We start from the raw sequence: 25,387 nt of genomic DNA, 5'->3' as shown, positions 1-25,387 counted from the left end.
TCTGGTTTCCTCCTGAAACTTGGGTTCATGACAGCTTGTTGTTGGGCAGGGCATTAGCCTTTTGTAATTTATTGCTTTTAGATTAAATCTGGGGAAACTCAATATTGCAGTTGAATGATTAGAGCAATACCCTTTGGAGTAATAAATTTTCTTTGGTGCTGTGCATCTCCAGATCATGTTTCCCTTCTAATTACATTTACATAAATGATATTCTGTAAAATTAAATTAACATTCAAACGGTTACACTGGCAGGGAGAGACAAAAATTAGTTACCAAGTTGCATCTCTTAAAAAAAATCTAGCTCTTTTCATAATATGAATCACTACCCACTCTCAAGTGTCAGCAATCAGCACAACCTCGGTGCCAGAACTGCACAGGGATGTTTGTCACCAGTTAATGGAGATGTTTTGTTTCTTTCTTGGAGATTTAGACTGTAAAGCCTCATTAGACAGTGAGTATAGTGACTTTTCAAACTTGGCTGCTAATGAATTGCTAATTTTTCTTCAAGGTTCTTGCCTTGAAATTCTGCAGTGATCATGGGGAATGTCCAAATTGAATATGCACACAGAACTTTGTTACGGTCTTTGCCTTCCTTGCCACCCACCCAGAATCTTTTTCAAGCTTTGGCTTTCCAGCCTAGGCATTAACAGAAGGCCTGTCACGGGTGACATCAGGATCTTCCTACTCTTTTATGATCTCTTTACCACTTCAGGATGTTTCCATTATAAAGAGTGTGGGTTTCTTTAGAAGTTGCACTACTTGGAGGGGTTGAATCAGAATAGTCAAAAATCTACAGCTTCCTTGTCTTGGCTAAGAATGTTACCTCCACCATGTTTATCCTCAGAACAACTTCAGAACCATATCCATTATGACTTTCAGTAAAACCAATCAGTGCCATGTCTAAATGGATGATCCATCCATTTTACAACATGTTGATTGATGCAAAAAGTCATTTTATTTATGTTAAAACATAAATTGACTACGGGCTATTTTTATTTAAAAAAAAACAAAACAGTAAGTTACTGCAAAAGAAGCATCTTTTCAGGTCCTTGAGGTTCAAGTGAAGAGATGCTTACATGGAGTGCTGGTGGCATGAACCGCAGCTGCTTTCTTCTCCCTGTTAAGCACCAGAACCTGTGATTCCTCATTACCTGGATTTGGCAAGACTTTGACCACAATTATACCCTTAGATCATAGTTACATGCATTGAAATGTCTGATAAAATGTGACTGTCAGGATTCCACTCTCACAATAATCTTTTAGTGACCATCATTATAACATAAGATGATACAATTAGAAGAAGAAAGCAAATACCTCTTTTCAAAGAAGCCTGTCCTTCCCAGATCCTTGCCCAGATCAGTCTACTTGGACTCCACCACATCTAATGGGATTTCTCATAATCTCCTCTTTCTTGGGCTTACATTCACTTAAGACTCAATTATTCATTTCACATGTTTGTATTGAGCACCAGCAATGGGCCAAGTATTGTGATTGTCACTGGAGATAAAATGGGAAGCAAAATATGTAGACTAGGAATGGTGGCTCACACCTGTAATCCCAGCACTTTGGGAGGCCGAGGCAGGTGGATCACTTGAGGTCAAAGTTCGAGACCAGCCTGGCCAACATGGTTAAACCCTCTCTCTACTAAAAATACAAGAAAAATTAGCTGGGTGTGGTGTCATGTGCCTGTAGTCCTAGTTAACTGGAAGGCTGAGGCAGGAGAATCGCTGGAACCCGGGAAGTGGAAGTTGCAGTAAACTGAGATCGGGCCACTGTACTCCAGCCTAGGCAACAGAGCAAGACCGTCTCAAAAATAAAAAATAAAAAAAAGAAAAAGAAAAAAAGTAAATGTAGCTCTTGTTTCATAGAGATTACAGTCTGCATGGAAAGACAGATGTATGGATGTTAATTAAATAATCATATTGATAAATATTTAATTACAAACAGAACAAACACAGTCTTAAGGAGAATATAAACTCAAAGAATCTATCTGAAACTGAAGATGAGGGGTGAAGCTTGAGATCAGGGAAATCTTTCTAAGCAAGCGAGACTTCAGTTGAACTGAGATGTCAAATATGGGTCTAGGTGAACCAGGAGTCATGGAGGGTAGTCCCAGGAGGGAGGTGTGGTGACTTTGCCAGTTCAAAAGAACAGCATGAGCTCATGCCCTGCACCAGGAGGGAGCCTGCCATGTTTGATACCAAAGGAGGGCCATTGTGGCTAGATTAAAGGAAGCTTGGGGAAAAAGTTAATGAGGTTAGTGAGACCCATTAAGTGAGATATAAAGCAAGATCCGAGGTCATGCTAATGATTTTGGTTTTATTGTCAGAACAACATGAAACCATGGAAATGTCATAATGAGGGGGGTAACATAGTCATATTTCCATTTTTAAAGATCACTCAGTATGGGAAATGGATTGTGGAGTAATCAGAGCGGCTGTGGGGAGACCTCTTAGGAAGAAATTACAGTAGTTCAGTATTTTAAATAGGATGAATAGTCACAGAGATGGGAAAAAAGTGAATGAAGTCAAAACATAATTCAGAGGTAAGTTTGGTAATAGATTGTGGTGGGAGAAGGATAAGCCAGTGGCAAGAATGTCTCTTGGGTGTCTTGCTTTATAAATAAATGAGTAATGGATGATGGAACAATTAGGGAACATGAGAACAGACCTTCCCTGCATGACATTGTAGGAAAACTTCACATACTACTTTGACCCTGCCATTGACCTTACCATTTCAGCTCCCTCTTTCAGTTCAGCTGCCACAGTCCCATTGTCTTGAATCTTGAGAAGAGCTATAAGCTATCAAAGATGATGCTTAACTTGAAACTCAGTTCTTCTATCTGGGCTTTATCTGGGAAAAAGGGCTTCCTACCTTCTAATTGATTTATTCATTATTTCTCTTGTATCAAGAGTTGATTTATAGTATCCAAAGACATGTACTAATGAACCATGTCATAATGGAGTTCTACACTGTGCAAATGCCTGTAGTTCATTTTTTACCTCTCATGCAGCACTTACATTATGCCATAAATCACAGTTAGTTTCTTACTTGCCTTATCTCCCCTATAAGAATTCAAGCTCCTTGAAGACAGGGATGTTACTTTGTGTAGTTTTATGCCTTGCATAACACCTAACATAGTGCGACTCACATAAGTACACATCAATATGTATTCACTGATTCTGTCTTCAATGACCAGGGGCTGTGGGCTCCCTAAGAAGAGCAATTGCAGTTATCCAGGTGTAGGGTGATAAGAAATTGAGGTAGGAAATAAAGGAATACCAATATCTGGCATGGAGTAAATATCCAATATATATTTGTTGATTGATTGAATTTTAAGAATTCACAGGTAAAGAGGGAAAAGGTCAAAGTGAAGGATGGGAAATATGCCCATAGTTAATAAAAAATGCCACTCTCCTTCATACCTCACCTCTGGTGTATGCTGTTCCTTTGCCCGCAACTCCATAACATTGCTTCCTCTTCTTCCAATTGGATTCAGCCCAGTGGTCAGCCCTTGAATAGCCCTTTCCTCATTGGCTTGTCACAGGTGGCAGTATCTTCCTTAACATACAGACTAGTCTGTCATTCAACATCTTTTTTCCTATTTAAGGTATACACCTCTCTATTCTCATGGAATTTCACAGGGTCAACTTCCAGCACAGAAGAGACACAATAACAGGACAGGTGGGTAGAAGGATAGAGGGATGAATAGGGATCCACACACAGTTGAGCTTAATTTCGGCAGTACTTATGTTACTATCCTACCTCTAAAATACATAAATGTGATTGTTTTACCTGCCTGACATTCCTTTTTAAAGAAAAAATAACTGTTAAAAAAGTACAGAATTACTTTATTCTAGAATTACAAAGTTCAGGTTAAATGTAGCTACAGCTGGGATATGAGTTAGAAAACAAGAATTCTATCCTTTTGTGTCTAAAAGCTCAATGGCTTTGGACAAACCACCTAAACAATGGTTTTAGTGCTATTTTCTTTAAAATAGGCATAATAGTCTATCAGGCAATGCATGTGGAAGCAAATTATCAACTGGGACTGTATAGACATAATGGAGTGTCACACCAGTACTGGTTGCTGCTGCTGATGTGAGGGAAGTTGGTGGTAGTGACCATCAGGCTGTCATTCATCCCATACACGATTTTTGGGTGCATAGTGTGTACCTGGTATGGCGCTAGGTGCTTTGGAAAGGAGGAGAAGTTTTAGAAGATGTGGTTCGTGTTCTCAAATTATTTTTGATACAGATAAGAGAAAAAAACTAAAGCAAATTAAAGACAAAATATGTGCAAGTGCAGGATTACATACAATCAGATCATTTGTGCCATTTCGGTTTTCAGAAGGAAGTGGGTGAACAAGGGTATGCTTTCATTTTTATACCAGGAGAGGCGTCCCTTCCTTTGCTCTTCATAGCCACCTTTGGGTTTTTCATGATCTGATTGATGAGCCCTCATATCAGGATCTACTAACAGATACTTCCCTTCTTTGTCATTCACCTACTTTCTTCACTGCAACTCAGTTCTGAACACCCCATGCAGCTGAGACCTTTGGCTCAATCCCTCCAAACACCACCTGCATGCTGTGGAGGACCAAATGCTCCTACAGCCCTGGCTTTCCCAGGTGGGATGCTGGGTGCAGCTCTCAGAGCTGGATCCAGCCTGCTGGCCTCTCACTGCCTCCATCTGGGCCTGCTGTCAGTGGATGGATGCCCAAAGCATGCGCTCACCCACCCGAGGTGAACAAATGGGACCAGTGCTCCAGAGCTCCTTGGGGAGAGCGATGAAGACTGGTCACTGGAACCCTTCATTGCCTGTGACTTATACACCAGGGAAAGGTTAGAGAAATTTATGAGTGGGCACCATATGCCAGCCCAACATCTGCTTCCTCATATGGGGCATGAATACAGGACAGTGCTAAGTGCATTAAAGATGAGCCTCAGGCATACGCACACAGAAAAATGCAGTTTAACTGCTTAGGGGGATGAAGATTCCAAGGCACTATTAGGAGGAGTTTTCATACTCATTTTTTCAAATTGTAGAGCACAAAATATAAATACAGGTAATGCTGTTCTCTTTAGGGGTGCTGAGAGTCCCTGAATCCTTTCCTTAGTCTTCTTCCAGGGGTCCCTTGAGCTACTCCCATCGGTGCTGTGATTCTAAAAGACACAGTTTCAAAACAACTCTTTTGGTTGGTTGAGAAAGGAGAGCTGGCTGACTTTTTTTTCTTTCAGTATTTTCTACATTAAACCCTGGGGAAAGACTTACCACATTTAAACATAAAATGTTTAGATGAGGATTCATCACAGATTGGACCTTGTTTATCAGTATCTCAATGAAGTCAGTTATGAAATTTACTTGAAGTAAACAATCAGCACAATCAGCATTCTTTTGATAAGCTGACTGCTTTGCAGAAGAGAGGGAAGTACAGTGTTGGGATCTTGATGTTGTCCTTTAAACTTTCCAAATCTACTGGACAGCAAAGTCATGTTTCTACTATACTATTGCTAAGAGTCAGGTTGTAATATCCAAGTCTTGGTTGATAGTGTCAGGCAGGCAGTCATGAAAGTAGGAGGAAAATGGTGGAGTTACAATGATAGTATCACCCTCAGATTTTGCCATTTTGGTTTTAAAAATGGTGATGATGGATATCACTTTGGAGCCTAGATTTTCTCAGGACTGTACATGACATGGTTCTTTGGAGTAATATTATTTAAATATTCATCTGAAAGAAATAAAAGTCATTGTAATATTTTAGCCAATGAAAACACCTATTCTGACAAGCCACTGTTACATAATTTGGATTTGGCCAGAATTTGAAAATTTGTCTTTCTGAGAGTAAAATGATGAGGTAATTAGTAAATGTCCAGGCTCTTTCACTTGTGTGCCATTGGACAAATTGCTTCTCTGGGCATAAGTTTCTTCATCTCTGAAAGGGGGATAATACAGGGATATGGTTTGGCTGTGTCTCCACCTAAGTCTCATCTTGAATTGTGGCTCCCATAATTCCCACATGTTGTGGGAGGGACCTAGTGGGAGATAATTGAATCATGGGGAAAGTTTCCCCCATACTTTTCTCATGGCAGTCAATAAGTCTCACAAGATCTGATGGTATAAGGGGTTCCCCCTTTTGCTTGATTCTCATTCTCTCTTGACTGCCACCATATAAGACGTGCCTTTCACCTTCCACCATGATTATGAGGTCTCCCCAGCCACATGGAACTTTGAGTCTATTAAACCTCTTTTTTTTTTTATAAATCATCCAGTCTCGAGTATGTCTTTATCAGCAGTGTGAAAATGAAATAATACATACAGTAATACAACCCAACTTATAGGATAGTTGGAATGATTAAACCCAAACTTATGGAGCACTTGGAAAAGTGGCACTCAAAAAATTGTAAAGCAAGTCACTGTTCAGGCAACATGGCATAGTGAATTATATTATGAATCAGGCATGTGAGTTCTAATCCCAGTTCTACCACTAAATGTGTCTGTTAATGCCCTGGGACTTTGTTCCCTTGACCTGTAAAAAGGGGTGTTTGGGCCAGTTGAATTTGAAGGCACTTCTGATTCTAACAGTCTATGGAGTTCTGAACTATTTGGGTCAATGGATTGCTAAGAATTTTGTCTTTTGAACTGATTGATAGTCAGCATATGACCTTTTGACATAAAATGGTGTGCTAATTTCCTCCTTTTTTGACATCTCACTTCCTCTATTTACTCCTGGTGTCCATGAATTCTACCACTTAAAGGAAAATTAAGAACTAGTTTGACTTGTAATAGAGAAATACTGAATTTTTTTAAAAAGTTTCATTTTTCTACTGCTCTATTTTGTAAAAAGTAGTAGCTTAAAGATATTAATCTAACGAGAGGAATAGAGAAAATGGTCAGTTTTCCAGCTCTTCCTAATTTAAGATTTCACAATATTATTTTATTAGTTTGAAGTGAATTTCTAGAATTTTAGGCATCTTTATAGCATAAATGTTAGGTTGAAAACATTCTAAAACAAAATATGACACGTTTAGTCATTTTGATGACTTTTTATTCATTTTTTAGTGTTTCTTTTTCCATTGATTTAGAAATTCCAAAAATAACAGATTTTGAGGTTATACCATGGGTTTGAGGTGATACATGACAGTATCATCCATTTCAGGACATTTTATACATTGGAGTCAATATTAAAATTTCTATTTATATGTTTTTAATCCAACTCTACTGTTATAATCCTGTATATGCTTTATGCAGAACATGATACATTATTATTATGTACAGTAGTACCTATGGTACTGCCTGCTTAAACATTATTTCGGTTGGGGATCTAATGAAAAAGGTTTGGAGGCCACCTCTTTGGACAAGTATAGCATGCAACACTGGTCCTGATGGCCTGTAAGTTTGATCAAATAGTTTTATGTTCATAAATTCATAAATTGAGTGTTTATTGAGCACATACTGTATGCCTGATCCCATGCTAAGCATTTGCTGTTCATATGACTTTGTTTATAAGTTGTGCTTCGCAAACTGGAAGTGGTAAGTTTACATGGTACATTGTTGGGAAAGACCAAACACATGGCCGTAGGATGGAGTTTATTTGTATCAGATTGTCCTCTCTTTACTTGAGTGGCTTTAATCTTTTATCTCCACTCTTCTTGCATGCATGTTTGGCAAATCGGTAAGTGTGAGACCATCAAACACAATGCGTATGTGTGAAAACAAATGACAAGAGATGTTCTCACAGGACTGACAGGGGGAAGGTTCATTCCTGCAAAGTTTGGCACTTTGTGGTTGGCTGGCTGACCACTAGGAGAAGGAAGATTAGAGAAGATTGAAAAGAGGCTGGCTGGAATCAGAAATAATGGGCTAAGTTTTAGAGGGCAGCTGGAGGAGGCTCAGCATTCCAGCTATTCAGCTACTCTCCAAAGACAGTGTAATGTGTCATCGTTAAGGTTTAGAAGTCATAAGAGAAAGAGTTAAAGTTTAGGGTATCTTAGGACCCCAAATTAATTATACGTTTCTTATATGAGGTAGAATATGTATGACATTTCCCAAGGCAGCATGTGGGCTCCTAAACTTACAACGTACATCTATCTTTAGGGAGCTTGTATTTTATTGGAAACACGGTCCTGAAGGGCTGCTGATGCGTGTGAACAAGTACAGTCTTGAATTTGGAGTCTAAACCATCTTAAACAAGGTTGGTGGAATTTGTATGGAAGGTTAGAAAGAGAGAAATAGGAAGGCTAATGGGGAATAGCTTACCTGATTCAGAACTCAAAAATGCAAGTAATGCACAGATACAATGATTGAGTTACCAATATGATTTAGACCAATATCAAATACTGTCATGGAGCTTATGTTAGACTAAGAGTTTATTCAATGCATGCATTTGATAAAAACATAGTTAGCACCTGCCACATGCTGGGCATTGTTGTTAATCCTTGGGATACGTAAGGGAACAAAATGATAACAAACAGAAAAGAAAATTTTTAAAATTCTTAACATTTTGTAGCTCGTATCCAGTGAGGTGTCAATGAAGGTGACAATATATTTGCGACATTTTAGGACAGAGTAAACATGAGTCATAGGTGAGAATTAGCAACGTGACAGTCCACTCACTCTACGTGGTACATCACCATGATGCTGTGAATTCTCTTCAGAACCATCTATAGTAAGAGAGGAAGAGCCAGGCGTAGACAGAGAAATGGTATCAGAAAAATCTGGATTCGAATCTTGGCTCTACCACTTATTAGCAGTCTAATCTTGGTCAAGGAATTAAACTCTTTGCTTTAGATTCTTTGTCCGTAAAATGAGGATGAGAACACCGATCTCACTTGTCTGTGGTACAGATTGAGTAAGAAACCATATACAAAATGCTCCACAGGAGCTGGCTTATAGTAAAAACTTAATAATTTATATATCTTCCTTTTACTTCCTGGTTATCTATGACAATTATATAACTTTCTTCCATACTCTTAAGAATGGTATATAGGCCATGTTATTACCTTTTTTACGTTGGAGGTAAACCAAGGCAAAGAGCAGTTGGGTGAATGTTTTGACCATGAATAATTCTGATCTCTGCTCATCAGACAGCCTTCTGTAATAATCTTGATTAATCTGCCTTTTTCTTTCCATTTTAGTCAACCATTTGAGGCTGACCATTGAGGTCTCTGCCATTGGCAATCTTTTCATATTTTTCTATTCATTTTGATCAAAGTGCTTCTTAGTGGAATGGTTGAAATGAAACAACCACAAAGACTTATGTGCAAAACGTGGAAGGAGACAATGAGGGTCTGATATTCTTAAATATGTCTCTGCAACTCTGCAGGCAAAAAAGTAGGTCCTGCCTCTGGGATAGTAGGACCTCTGCGGGTTCAAAGTTCCAGCTCAAGGTGAGTAGACTCGAGTAATTTCATAGAGCTGCTGGGACTGTTGAATGAAGTAATATCTAGAATGTCAAGCATTTTGCTTGGCACATAGTGGGTACTGGCTTTTCCTTCCTCTGTGCCTGGCAACACCATAAAATAAAACTCAGCTTTCATGAGATTACATGGTAGATGAAGCAACTTTGAATACACATTGTTCTATATCAAGGTAGGAAACATGGTAACTTCATGTGAAAATGAGGAATGTATAGAACAAAAGAGCTATGTTCTTCAGTAACACTGGTATCCTTAGAGCTGGAAAGACATTTTTCTTAAGTGGTTGGAGCTTGTCATTTGGCTAGATACATCCTATTTATGGTGACTTTCTCTAAAGCTCATGATTAATGTGGGCTTTTAAAAATTGTTTTTCTTTGTGTTATGTTTCTCTCCAGTATGGTCGAATGCTGGTTTTAATTAAATTTAGGAAGGAAAAGAAGGGGGGTTGGGTGGCCTGACAAAGTTGAAGAGCATCAGTGAAAATCACATTTATGTTTGGAGCATGGCACTTGAAAATAGAATAAATAATATGAAAGAGAGGACTTCTCCAAATGGGAAAATAATGAATATGCTTAAACTCTTGTATATGATTCTCATTTTGGCTGAAGATGGGATTCTTGCTTTGGGAAAAATTTATTTAATTATTAACTCTATGTATTTTATACATACCACCCCAAGAATCACCTTTCTGTTTTATTTTCCTCCAGAATAAGTCATTATTTTGTAGAAGTGAATTTCGCTCTTTAATTAATCATATGTTTCCTTATGCAACTTTAGCTATAATGTAATTGAAACTTGGAGCAAGGCTATTCCGCACTGGGCTAAGGTTAATTATGCAGTGATGAAACTATAGTACTTTTGGCTAAAATTTACCTTTATTCAGCATACTCTTTTTTTTTTTTTAACAAAAAGTACAAATTAGTAGCATAAATAAGATTACTTAGGAAAAAAATTGTTTTCAAGCACTTAAATAACATACTTTCATTTATAACATCTATGTTAATTAGAAACTAGTCTCATCTATGTCTCAAAGCAGTTCCTTAAGAACTTTCAGTTGGTAACAGCATGAATGGATAGACTCAGACTAGCTGAAATCATTGTGGGTATTTGGGAGTCATAAAACAGTAGTTCTTCAAAATATTTCCTTATCTGGATTTTTTTTAATGGTTTCAGCCTGACTTCCCCTTGGCTAGTTCAAATAAGTAAAATTAGTCTGCATTCCTAAATCATTCCTGAATGTTCTAAGTCCCAACTTCCAATCAGTGGTGTCTGCCTGGCAGTGCACTTCCTTGTGGGCTGCCTCTCACCTGAGGCAGTAACCAAGCTCACTAAGAAGGCTGATTAACCCCCTCTCTGAAATAAGATTAGGATTTAAAGTGTGCATTTTTTAATGAAAGGGAAAACTCTAAATTTAAGGCAGTCATGCTTCTTATAGGGAGGTCAAAGAGTGAGTAGATTATGGGGTGAGGGAGATGAAGAAGGGAGGAGGAAGATTTATGTGCTCTGTGGTATTTGAAACCAATTTGCAATTGGCCCCTGGAGTCCAGAGATTTACATATTGTGTAGTTTGAAAAAATGGATGTGAAACTTTAGAGTAACACTCAAAAGTGCCTCTTATAAGCTTTCTTGGTCAATAGACTCCCTGATTAATTTTAAAAAGAAAATAAAAAATTGAATATTGAACAAAATTATTTTGCTTGAATACATAACCATTTATCTGGCAATATTGGGCAGTGGTTAAAGGTACAAATTCAAGTATTCATGAAGCTTTGAATTTGGGGAAGTTTCTTAGCTTATTTATGCCTCATCAATATAAAAAGGGTAATAATAGTAATGAATTAAACCCTACACACTCAGTGTAAAAGAATTCAACACTATATGTTTGTTAAAAGAGGAGGGAAGAGAACAATAATTTAAATTGCAAGAATGATTCCATCTGCCATTGAACTCAATATGTATTTTCCCTGGTAAACATGAGATGGGAGATAGGAATCTGCTTTTTCCTCATTTTGTCTTATTTCCTGAGGTCCTTTTGCGATATAAGCATTTCAGCTAGCTTAGTGTGCTTCTACTGTTTAAAGATACAGTATACACTTTTGTGCAATAGGATCCTAAATGCATAAGCTGCTGTTTATACCTGGGGATCCACTGACCAGTGATGGAGGTCAACTGGCTGGGCCCTTCTTTTTGAGAAATTTTTGATCTGTCATTAACATGATACCTTTCTTCCCTATGCCTTTTTGGTAAGAATTTAGATGGTTTATGTTTTCTGCTTTACATGTTGACTTTAGAACTTCACTAAGTATGATGTAACTCCACCTTTATGGCTACTCTTAAAAGGTAGTTGTTCATAGAAACTGAAAGTAGAAGAGCGGTTAGCAAAGGTTGGAGGGAAGGAGAAATGGAGAGCTATTGTTTAATGGGTACAGAGTTTCTGTTTAGGATGATGAAAAAGTTTTAGAGCTGGATAGTGGTGATGGCTGAACAACACTGTGGATGTACTTAATACCACTGAAATGTATGCTTAAAATTGGTTAAAGTGGTAAATTGTATGTTATGTATATTTTACCACAATAACAACAAAAAAGCAGTTGAGTAATTTCCATGAGAAAATAATGCATAGCAAGCAATTAGCACAAAGTCATGAAGAGCCAATGCAAATTAACTACAATTATTAAGGGGATAATTTGGTTACTACTACTATTCGGCTATGGTTTATACATCAGGACTATCTACCTGATTTTATGCCTTTTGACTCAGTCTAATTCATACACAAGCAGAGATGGGATGAAATGTTTCTCCTGGCCCCTAGGTACATTTTGGGGCATAAATCTCAGAATTCCTTTCTGGATCCCATTAAGTCCTTGCTCTCTCTCTCTCTCCTGCTGCCCACATCTCCTGTGTTCCTGTCTGTACCCAGTGTGGGCATGCTTTTTGGGTTTTTGCTTCCACTTCTTCTCTATAATCACTATTTGGACTTGTCTATGTTACTCTATTATTCTTTGTTCTCAAAATCATATGGGGTTCCTTTTCCCATTTCCTCTACTTCACTGCCCAGGATCATTTTCCATATGACAAGCCTCAGTCCTCAATCCTCAGTGCAATGATTAGTGACTCAACTGAATGACCTATGTACCAGGCTCTGTCCCAGCCCTCTTTCAAGAGGTTCAGACATAGTTTCCAGAGTAGGGACCCAGAGGCCTCAGGAACTTCCTTTTAGAACCATTTAAGGCTAATCTTCTAATTGGGACACAGTCCCTGCGTGTGCCTGGGAAAAGTAAGAAAACAGAGATTGAGGACCTGGTGTGAAGAAGGCCAGGAATTAAAGAAAAGGCAAAGGGAGCCAAGGTCAGAAAAAAAATAGTGGAATAAGAATGACAGAAGGTGTTGAGAACATAGAGAAACCACACTGAGGTCAAGGAAATGAACAAAGTTCTGTATAGACAACTCTGACCCGAGACTCAGTGGCTAATTATCTCTCTGAGCATAGCCGACTGTTTAAAGTTGCAGACCAATTACCTCCTCTACCAATCATCTCTCCTCTTACAATGGCTGCAGCTGAATCTGCATTAGAGTGTGCAGAATCAGAGAGAGAATGTAACTCATTGTCTTATTTTCAGATAAGGCATGACCCAGAAAGGGAAAATGCTCGGCTCCTGCTAACCCAGCTGTTCAAGTGTGTCAGGGGGAGAGGGTGGGGGGGGAATCTGGACTTCAACTCAAATCTCACTATTTTCAGTAGTCCCCTTGTGCTCTGTGGACTCCCATGGGTGAGGGCCATGATGATGGAGTTGTGTAGAACCATACTGAATATAGCACCATATGCACTGCAGCAGGTAATAAATGCTTCTTGATGGTGGTGGCAATGAAGATGATGATGTTTATGGCCATAGAGAAAACTCCATTTAGATGAAATTAAATGATACTGAATGGATGAGAGAGGAAAATGCCAAGCTATTTAATGGCTGACATGTAAGATGAATTTGGTAATGAAGCTCGGGGACTTATCAGGCCAGAAAACTGCATTCTCTCGTTATATAGCCCTTAATGACCCACTTATTACTAATATAAAGGGAAAGATATACATATAAACACATGTTCCTGAATGTTTGGCTGCAAGAAATGAAACCAGTACACCAGCTTGAGGGGTTAGCAACAGACGCTGTTTCTGTACGAATGATCAAATTTGCTGTTTTCCAGCTGGAAAATGACAACTGAAGTAAAAGGGTAAAGGATGATTTGACTATACTTATACAAAAGACAGGAGAGAGTAATGTAAAGAGAGCAGGTGGAGCTGGCTTGCTCTAAGAATTGCTATGGGGAACCTGGAAGAGGAAATAGATTTATTTGGAAACATGACTTATGTCTTCTTTTCAGATGTGCACTTCTAAAAGTACTCAATTTTTCACTTACATGGCATTTATTTCTCTGACAAACTGAATTATCCAAGATATCACTGAAAACTATCAGGGAAACCAAAATGGAAGCCACATCTATTGGCAAAATCATATGCACTTCACTCAGTAAGAGTTCTTCTTAGGTCCTTGCTCAGAGTTCATTCACTCTTATTTGACACCCAATCTTAAAGAGTTACCTAGTTTCCTATCTCATAGTAAATTATAAGCAGTGCAACATAAGGTGTGAATGGCACATTCTTTAGGACCAGAGAAAGTGACACCTGACAACTTGAAAGTGAGAGGAAAGAAAGAAAACCATGCAACAAATAAACAAAAGAAACTTAGAATAAAAAATACCATAGTGATGTGTTGTCATTTACTGCAGAGAAGTTCCTACACATCACTTTGCTCCTTTGGGGCATTGCTGATTTATATCATAGCCAAAGGAACTTTGTGTTAGTCATGGCATCTGAAGATTTAGAGGCTTAGACCAGACAATCTCCAAGGCCCCTCCAAAAAAAAAAAAAATGTTTTCAAAAAAGATTTTGATGCTATCTTCACTGCAAAGACCATATTCAGACATGGTGTAAAAAAAATGTTGGCAGTTGCAACATTAATCTCAGTTATGGGGAAAGGTGTCTTCCTAGGAACACTATACCATGCTGCTGTCCCACTGATGTGACCTTGTTTTGACTTTGCCAGAATTAGAATCCTGTGTCTACCATGTATTAGTGAATGACCCTAGGCAAGGTACCACCCATTGCTAATCCCAGTTTCTTCATTTGTAAATTGCAAATTACAATATCTACCACTTAGAGCTGTTCTAAGTCTTAGTGGCTTGAACCAATGTGTGTCTAGTGCTTAGCTTAGTGGCTAAAACATAGGAAATGTTCAATAAAAAATATTTATTGCTGTGTTGTTGGCAGTAATAATAACAATAATTTCCCCTTCTACTTTGGTTTATGTGCACACTGCAGGTATAAAGGATGAAGTTGTAGGGCAGGAAGTCTTATGACACTCAGAACAGCTACTCAATGGAAATCACAAACAGAATGAGTTTCATCCACGTGTCAAGACACTACTACCAACAAAGCTATTTCAGAGCATCTATCCTAAATACCTAGCTGTCTCTTCCACTTAAAGCAAGGTATGTATTAGTTTAACCTTATTCAGCTTATATGATAATTTTGCAAACTTTATTTCATTTGGCCTTTACAATAAACTTGTGAAAGAGGTACAGTCCACCCCATATCACAGATGAGGAATGAGCTATTTAGGATTTAAATAACTTGTCTATATTTAACCAGCTCTTAAAGAGAAATAAACTTGAAATTTATACTCTGACTCTAATGGTCTCTCCTTTTGGTAATGCTGCCCACATAGTACAGTTGATAGCTTACAGTAGAGTTGGTAATGATTTGGGAAAGAATTGGTCTTGGGACTATGTGAGTTTTTTACTGCTTTAGAGAATACCTTGAAACTGCATAGAATTGGATGAGAAATTCACAGTAATTCAGAGAAAACTGAATCAAAGCTTTATTTTGTCCAACAAATACTTTATCTATAGATAATTTGATAGTATGAATAAAATATGAGAATTTTTTTCTCTTTAAATAATTGGAGAGAAAAGGGGGCAGTTCCAAGATGGCCGAATAGGAACAGCTCCTGTCTACATCTCCCAGTGTGAGTGATGCAGAAGATGGGTGATTTCTGCATTTCCAACTGAGGTACCAAGTTCATCTCACTGGGGCTTGTTGGACAGTGGGTGCAGCCCACAGAGCATGAGCTGAAGCAGGGCGAGGCATCGCCTTACCTGGGAAGCACAAGGGGTCAGGGAATTCCCTTTCCTAACCAAGGGAAGCTGTGACAGACAGCACCTGGAACATCGGGTCACTCCCACCCTAATACTGTTCTTTTCCAACGGTCTTAGCAAACAGCACACCAGGAGATTATATCCCACGCCTGGCTCAGAGGGTCCCACGCCCATGGAGCCTCGCTCATTGCTAGCACAGCAGTCTGAAGTCGAACTGCAAGGTGGCAGCGAGTCTGGGGTAGGGGCGCTCGCCATTGCTGAGGCTTGAGTAGGTAAACAAAGCTGCCAGGAAGCTTCAACTGGCTGGAGCCCACTGCAGCTCAAGGAGGCCTGCCTGTCTCTGTAGACTCCACCTCTTGGGGCAGGGCATAGCCAAACAAAAGGCAGTAGAAACCTCTGCAGACTTAAATGTCCCTGTCTGACAGCTTTGTAGAGAGTAGTGGTTCTCCCAGCACAGAGTTTGAGATCTGAGAACAGACAGACTGCCTCCTCAAGTGGGCCCCTGACACCTGAGTAGCCTAACGGGAAGGCCCCCCAGTAGGGGCGGCCTGACACCTCACACGGCTGGGTACCCCTCTGAGATGAAGCTTCCAGAGGAATGATCAGGCAGCAACATTTGCTGTTCAGCAATATTCGCTGTTTTGCAACCTCTGCTGCTGATACCCAGGCAAACAGGGTCTGGAGTGGACATCCAGCAAATTCCAACAGACCTGCAGCTGAGGGTCCTGACTGTTAGAAGGAAAACTAACAAACAGAAAGGACATCCACACCAAAACTCCATCTGTACGTCACCATCATCAAAGACCAAAGGTAGATAAAACCACAAAGATGGGGAAAAAACAGAGCAGAAAAGCTGAATATTCTAAAAATCAAAGCGCCTTTCTCCCTCCAAAGGAACGCAGCTCCTCGCCAGCAATAGAACAAAGCTGGACAGAGAATGACTTTGGAGAGCTGAGAGAAGAAGACTTCAGATGATTAAACTTCTCCGAGATAAAGGAGGAGGTTCGAACCTGTCGCAAAGAAGCTAAAAACCTTGAAAAAAAATTAGATGAATGGCTAACTGGAATAACCAGTGTAGAGAAGTCCTTAAATAACCTGATAGAGCTGAAAACCTTGGCACAAGAACTACGTGACACATGCACAAGCTTCAGTAGCCAATTCGATCAACTGGAAGAAAGAGTATCAGTGATTGAAGATCAAATGAATGAAATAAAGTGAGAAGAGAAGTTTAGAGAAAAAAGAGTAAAAAGAAATGAACAAAGACTCCAAGAAATATGGGACTATGTGAAAAGACCAAATCTATGTCTGATTGGTGTACCTGAAAGTGACGGGGAGAATGGAACCAAGATAGAAAACACTCTGCAGGATATTATCCAGGAGAACTTCCCCAACCTAGCAAGGCAGGCCAACATTCAAATTCAGGAAATACAGAGAACGCTACAAAGATACTCCTCAAAAAGACTCATAATTGTCAGATTCACCAAAGTTGAAATGAAGGAAAAAATGTTAAGGGCAGTCAGAGAGAAAGGTCGGGTTACCCACAAAGGGAGACCCATCAGACTAACAGCGGATCTCTCGGCAGAAACTCTACAAGCCAGAAGAGAGTGGGGGCCAATATTCAACATTCTTAAAGAAAAGAATTTTCTACCCAGAATTTCACATACAGCCAAACTAAGCTTCATAAGTAAAGGAGAAATAAAATCCTTTACAGACAAGCAAATGCTGAGAGATTTTGTCACCACCAGGTCTGCCCTAGGAGAGCTCCTAAAGGAAGCACTAAACATGGAAAGGAACGACCAGTGCCAGCCACTGCAAAAACATGCCAAAATGTAAAGACCATCAATGCTAGGAAAAAACTGCATCAACTAACGAGCAAAATAATCAGCTAACATAATAACAGGAACAAATTCACACGTAACAATATTAACCTTAAATGTAAATGGGCTAAATGCTCCAATTAAAAGAAACAGACTGGCAAATTGGATAGAGTCAAGACCCATCAATGTGCTGTATTCAGGAGACCCATCTCACATGCAAAGACACACATAGGCTCAAAACAAAGGGATGGAGGAAGATCTACCAAGCAAATGGAAAACAAAAAAGAGCAGAGGTTGCAATGCTAGTCTCTGTAAAACAGGCTTTAAACCAACAAAGATCAAAAGAGACAAAGAAGGCCATTACATAATGGTAAAGGGATCAATCCAACAAGAAGAGCTAACTATCCTACATATATATGCACCCAATACAGGAGCACCCGGATTCATAAAGCAAGTCCTCAGAGACTTACAAAGAGACTTAGAATCCCACACAATAATAATGGGAGACTTTAACACCCCACTGTCAACATTAGACAGATCAACGAGACAGAAAATTAACAAGGATATCCAGGAATTGAACTCAGCTCTGCACCAAGCAACCTAGTAGACATCTACAGAACTCACCACCCCAAATCAACACAATATACACTCTTCTCAGCACCACATCACACTTATTCCAAAATTGACCACATAGTTGGAAGTAAAGCACTCCTCAGCAAATGTAAAAGAACAGAAATTATAACAAACTCTCTCTCAGACCACAGTGCAATCAAACTAGAACTCAGGCTTAAGAAACTCACTCAAAACCCCTCAACTACATAGAAACTGAACAACATGCTCCTGAATGACTACTGGGTACGTAACGAAATGAAGGCAGAAATAAAGATGTTCTTTGAAACCGATGAGAACAAAGACACAACATACCAGAATCTCTGGGACACATTTAAAGCCATGTGTAGAGGGAAATTTACAGCACTAAATGCCCACAAGAGAAAGTAGGAAAGATCTACAATTGACACCCTAACATTACAATTAAAAGAGCTAGAGAAGCAAGAGCAAACACATTCAAAAGCTAGCAGAAGGCAAGAAATAACTAAGAGCAGAACTGAAGGAGACAGAGACACAAATAACCCTTCAAAAAATCAGTGAATCCAGGAGCTGGTTGTTTGAAAAGATTAACAAAATTGATAGACCACTAGCAAGACTAATAAAGAAGAAAAGAGAGAACAATCAAATAGACACAATAAAAAATGATAAAGGGGATATCACCACCAATACCACAGAAATACAAACTACCATCAGAGAATACTATAAACACCTCTACACAAATAAACTAGAAAACCTAGAAGAAATGGACAAATTCCTGGACACATACACCCTCCCAAGACTAAACCAGGAAGAAGTTGAATCCCTGAATAGACCAATAACAGGCTCTGAAATTGAGGCAGTAATTAATAACCTACCAACCAAAAAAAATCCAGGACCAGACAGATTCACAGCCAAATTCTACCAGAGGTACAAGGAGGAGTTGGTACATTCCTTCTGAAACTATTCCAATCAACAGAAAAAGAGGGAATCCTCCCTAACTCATTTTATGAGGCCAGTGTCATCCTGATACCAAAGCTTGGCAGAGCCACAACAAAAAAATAGAATTTTAGACCAATATCCCTCGTGAACATCGATGCAAAAGGCCTCAATAAAATACTGGCAAAACGAATCCAGCAGCACATCAAAAAGCGTATCCACCATGATCAAGTGGGCTTCATCCCTGGGATGCAAGGCTGGTTCAACATACGCAAATCAATAAATGTATTTCAGCATATAAACAGAACCAAAGACAAAAACCCCATGATTATCTCAATAGACGCAGAAAAGGCCTCTGACAAAATGCAACAACGCTTCGTGCTAAAAACTCTCAATAAATTAGGCATAGATGGGATGTATCTCAAAATAATAAGAGCCATTTATGACAAACCCACAGCCAATATCATACTGAATGGGCAAAAACTGGAAGTATTACCTTTGAAAACTGGCACAAGACAGGGATGCCCTCTCTCACCACTCCTATTCAACATAGTGTTGGAAGTTCTGGCCAGGGCAATCAGAAAGGAGAAAGAAATAAAGGATATTCAATTAGGAACAGAGGAAGTCAAATTGTCCCTGTTTGCAGATGACATGATCGTATGTTTAGAAAACCCCATCGTCTCAGCCCAAAATCTCCTTAAGCTGATAAGCAACTTCAGCAAAGTCTCAGGATACAAAATCAAAGTGCAAAAACACAAGCATTCTTATACACCAAAAAAAGACAAACAGAGAGCCAAATCATGAGTGAACTCCCATTCACAATTGCTTCAAATAGAATAAAATACTTAGGAATCCAACTTACCAGGGTTGTGAAGGGCCTCTTCAAGGAGAATTTCAAACCACTGCTCAATGAAATAAAAGAGGACATAAAGAAATGGAAGAACATTCCATGTTCATGGATAGGAAGAATCAATATCTTGAAAATGGTCATACTGCACAAGGTAATTTAGAGATTCAATGCCATTCCCATCAAGCTACCAATGACTTTCTTCACAGAATTGGAAAAAAACTACTTTAAAGTTCATATGGAACCAAAAAAGAGCCCACAATGCCAAGACAATCCTAAGCCAAAAGAATAAACCTGGAGGCATCATGCTGCCTGACTTCAAACTATACTATGAGGCTACAGTAATCAAAACAGCATGGTACTGGTACCAAAACAGAGATATAGACCAATGGAACAGAACAGAGCCCTCAGAAATAATACCACATATCTACAACCATCTGATCGTTGACAAACCTAACAAAAACAAGAAATGGGGAAAGGATTCCCTATTTAATAAATGGTGCTGGGAAAACTGGCTAGCCATAAGTAGAAAGCTGAAACTGGATCCCTTCCTTACACCTTATACAAAAATTAATTCAAGATGGATTAAAGACTTAAATGTTAGACCTAAACCATAAAAACCCTAGAAGAAAACCTAGGCAATACCATTCAGGACATAGGCATGGGCAAGGACTTCATGTCTAAAACACCAAAAGCAATGGCAACAAGCCAAAATTGACAAATGGGATCTAATTAAACTAAAGAGCTTCTGCACAGCAAAAGAAACTACCATCAGAGTGAACAGGGAACCTACAGAATGGGAGAAAATTTTTGCAATCTACTCATCTGACAAAGGGCTAATATCCAGAACCTACAAAGAACTCAGATAAATTTATAAGAGAAAAACAAACAACCCCATCAAAAAGTGGGCAAAGGATATGAACAGATACTTCTCAAAAGAAGACATTTATGCAGCCAACAGACACATGAAAAAATGCTCATCATCACTAGCCATCAGAGAAATGCAAATCAAAACCACAATGAGATACCATCTCACACCAGTTTGAATGGCGATCATTAAAAAGTCAGGAAACAACAGGTGTTGGAGAGGATGTGGAGAAATAGGAACATTTTTACACTGTTGGTGGGACTGTAAACTAGTTCAACTATTGTGGAAGACAGTGTGGCACTTCCTCATAGATCTAGAACTAGAAATACCATTTGACCCAGCCATCCCATTACTGGGTATATACCCAAAGGATTATAAATCATGCTGTTATAAAGACACATGCACACGTATGTTTATTGCAGTACTATTCACAATAGTAAAGACTTGGAACCAACCCAAATGTCCATCAATGATAGACTGGATTAAGAACATGTGGCACATATACACCATGGAATACTATGCAGACATAAAAAAGGATGATTTCATGTCCTTTGTAGGGACATGGATGCAGCTGGAAACCATCATTCTCAGCAAACTATCGCAAGAACAGGAAACCAAACACCGCATGTTCTCACTCACAGATGGGAATTAAACAATGAGAACTTGGACACAGGGCGAGGAACATCACACACTGGGGCCTGTTGTGGGGTGGGGGGAGGGGTAAGGGATAGCATTGGGAGATATACCTAATGTAAATGACGAGTTAATGGGTGCAGCACACCAACATGGCACGTGTATACATATGTAACAAAACTGCACGTTGTGCACATGTGCACATATACTTAAAGTATAATAAATAAAATAATAATGGGAGAGAAAAGGATGTTTTCAAGCATCTTTAAACTTATTTGGAAACATCATTTTCATATAAAAATCCAACCACCAGTTACAAATCAGCCTTGTCCGAGTTGAAGGAAGTCTGCAGAGATCTAAACTGGTGAAGGGCTTAGTGGAATGTATTGGCTTAGTTGGTATTGAGTTTGATATAAAAAAATAGCATATTTTATGTAAAATAATGCATCTTTTCCCTTTTACCTGTTTTCTTATTAAACCAAATAACCCTTTCTCCCAATTAAAAAAGCAGGAAAGGGAAAAGGAAGAGAGGAAATGAATATTTATTGGGCATCTAAACAGAAACATATACTTTAATAGGCACTTTTACATGTTAACTCATTTAATTCTAAAAATAGTCTTCTGCATTAGGTACTCATTATTCTTTGAATTCAAAAGAATAAGTCTTCAGGAATTTGTACAACAGATATTCTGAATGTATTTGTGATCATATGTGAAGGGTTAGAAGCAAGTCACACATTTCCCAAAAATATGTTTTATTTGGCCTGCAATATTGTTTTTAAAATTTTGAGCCAATTTCCAGCTTAAAGAAAAGTCAGAAACTCTGGCAGTGGTGGGCCTACATCCAGAATTGCACCAAGTGGAGTACAGCAAGGACTGCCCTTTCCACAGCCTGTGATACCTACTTTGCAATAGCCACACTCTGGCCTGTTCTGCTTGGTGATATTTTCTCCCATGTCTTTGTCAGTGTTTTGATGGAGATCCATAAATGATGAAAATCTTCTGTGTGGATTGTTACTGAAGAGCTTTGAATGTACTTATTTTTTGACCACATATGTCAATTTTCAGATGAGAGCAAAATTGAATGGGGGGCAGTTGTTTGGAGCATCTTCTGAGGACAGCACTGTCTAATGGAAATCACTTACCTTTTGGTTCTGCTGCACCTCAATGACACTGGAGCAGATGTTGAAAGCCCCGGCCACCATCTTCCATTCCTCTCTGCCCATCTTCAGCAAATATTTACAAAGCAGTTGGTGTGTGCTCAGCAGTGTGAGAGAGATATAGAGGTGACTGATGAGTACCTGCCCTCAAGGAACATATAGCCTAGAAGAGGATTAAAACATCAGAGGATATAACTGCAATGTGAGAAACTCTATCTATAACAAGAACAAACAAGGGCCCAACATATATAGGAAAGGCTGATTAATGCAGACTTAGGGGATCTGGGTGAGTTTTTATAGCAAAAGTATTATTTAATTAAGTCAGAAGTCTGAGTAGACATTTTTATCATGGTAATATATATGCAATATAAAATTCACCAGTTTTTAAGTGTATAATGAGTGACATTAAATACCTTCAAAATGTTGTACTACCATCACTACCATCCATTGGGTAGACTTTTGATGGGTAAAGAAAGTGGTGTTATCAGGTTCAGTCACATGCATTTATAGAACAACATGAACTAATTTACTCGTCTGCTGCCTCAACGCAAAGACGATTTGATATATATTATAAGAAAATGTAGCATACAATAAATCGATCTATAAAGTTTCATAGATAATTAGAGCAAAGAAATGAATGTAAGGCTAGAAGACAAATTTGTTCACAGAAATTTTCTATAAATTGGAAACAAATTTGTGCACAAGCTTCATAGCTATAAAAGTGAAGGGAATGCATGATTTTAAAAAAATCCTTTAATGTAAAATTGTTATTTTAGAGGTTTTTTCTGAAATCATTTGTGATTCTCTCATATATTTGTTGTACCCTATATTTGCACAAACTGGGTTTCTTCTGATTTTCTTATTTTAAAGTGGCTGGGGATTTTTAAAAGATATGCTACTTCTTTGAGATATTTCAGAGCTCAGCACCTAAGTAATTTATTTATTTTAAAAGGAACATTTACATTAATTTTATTTAAAATGACATATTTTATAATTTTTATAGTTACAAGGATAACAGTAATAGTAATGGTTGAGAAACACTTACTATGGGCCAGAAACGGAACTAAATATTTTGCATTTATGATTTAACTTTATCCTCACAACATAGCTATGATGTATGTACTTTTTCCCCCTCTGCAAAGTGAGGCATACAGAAATTAACCCTAATAAAATGATCTTTTGTCTCATATTCACATTCATATTTTGCATTGACCAATCTTCCTGTTGCGGGGAGTATGTTAGATAATAGTCCCTGTTCTTCCTACCTCATGAAGGGGTTGGAATAAATATGATACCTTGTATTATTTCATGACATGACCTGTGAAAGTAAAGAACTAGATGGAGTTAAGGCATTCAGTTAAAAAGTGAAATCTGAGGTCCACAAGCAAAGTCACCAGGTAACAGGTAGGAGGGATTGATGACTGGGAGGAGGGAGGAGACAGAGTTCAAACTGACTGTTTTCTTTTATTTTTGACATGGGATCTCACTCTGTCACCCAGGCTGGAGTGCAGCGGTGTGATCTTGGCTCACTGCAGCCTCCACCTCCTGAGCTTAAGTCATCTTCCCACCTTATCTCCCTGAGTATCTGGGACTACAGGCCTGCATCACCATACTCAGCTAAATTTTGTATTTTCTTTAAAGACGGTGTTTTGCTATGTTGCCCAGACTGGTCTTGAACTTCTGGGCTTAGGCAATTCTCCTGCCTCAGCCTCCCAAAGTGTGGGGATTGTAGGCATGAGCCACTGGGCCCAACCTAACTATTTTTCTTTTTGACTTATGTGGCTGGGTGGACTACAAAGCCAGGCATGAGATAGCAAGTGCATTAGTCTGTTCTCACATTGCTATAAAGAACTACCTGAGACTGGTTGATTTCTAAAAAAAGAGATTTAATTGACTCACAGTTCCACAGGCTGTACAGGAAGCATGGCAGAGGAGGCCTCAGGAAACTTTCAATCATGGTGGAAGGTAAAGAGAAAGCAGGCAGGTCTTACATGGCCAGAGAAGGAGAGAGTGAAGGGGAAGGTGCCACACACCTTTAAACAACTGGATCTCATGAGAACTCACTCACTATCATGAGAACAGCAGGGGGGAAATCTGCCCCCATGATCAAATCACCTCTCACCAGGCCCCTCCTCCAACACTCCAACACTGGGGATTATAAAACAACATGAGATTTGGGCAAGGACATACATTCAAACCATATCGGTAACAATAACAATACTCTAGAGCAAGGGGTTGGCAAATATATTCTGCAAAGGGCCAGATAGTAAATATTTTAGGTTTTGTGGACCATATGGTCTTTGTCAGAACAACGCAACTCAGTTGTAGAATGAAAGCAGCCATAGACAAAAAAGAAATGAAACCGAGTGTCTGTGTTTCAGTAAAACTCTAGAGAACGGTTCACTGGCCCTTTGTAAGAAGGAATCAAGGCTGTATTCACCCACTTCTCTACAGTTTCCTACAGGCCTTTGTAGTCCTCTGGCTTCTTAATCGACATTGACTGGGGTTTCCAGATCATAAAGTCTTTTCAAACATATATCATGTAATTCTCACATTACCCCAGTGAGTGGATTGTTCCCTGGCTTTATGGATGAGAAACTATTATCAGATACTTACAGGCCCCTGCACAAGGCCACTAAGTGACCAAGAAGAAACACTAGTGTGAAGCCATGTGTTCTGACTTTGTAGGCAACTAGTCCTGCAATGTGTATCTTTCTATCTGCACAGATCATAACATGAAAAATTAGCCTCATTTTGAATGACTTCGCTGATAGTGCCTATTGATTGCTCATACTCTGGATATGTTGTTTACTTATTCATCCATTAAACCAGTATTTACTGAAAGTCTCTTTCATGCCAAAAATGAAGCTAGATCCTAGTGATATAAAGTCTGTCAAAAACTTCTATGA

General features: G+C 38.9%; 1 protein-coding gene across 27 annotated transcripts in view; it reads left to right on the top strand.

The window, feature by feature from the left end:
- LOC114671950 (uncharacterized) overlaps positions 1-25,387 on the top strand; it is a 474,108-nt gene that overhangs the window by 347,817 nt on the left and 100,904 nt on the right. For 26 of the 27 annotated variants that reach the window (XR_013402448.1, XR_013402446.1, XR_003722138.2 and 23 more), the window contains one exon: positions 14,794-14,963. The gene's annotated coding sequence lies outside the window, so the exon portion shown is untranslated. Of the gene's footprint in view, positions 1-14,793; positions 16,860-25,387 lie in introns of those variants that run through there. The other variant, XR_013402454.1, reaches the window with a different exon arrangement.

This window comes from Macaca mulatta, chromosome 13 (genome assembly GCF_049350105.2).
Source record: "Macaca mulatta isolate MMU2019108-1 chromosome 13, T2T-MMU8v2.0, whole genome shotgun sequence".
Lineage (NCBI taxonomy): Eukaryota > Metazoa > Chordata > Mammalia > Primates > Cercopithecidae > Macaca > Macaca mulatta.
This window is presented reverse-complemented; position numbering and strand designations above follow the sequence as displayed.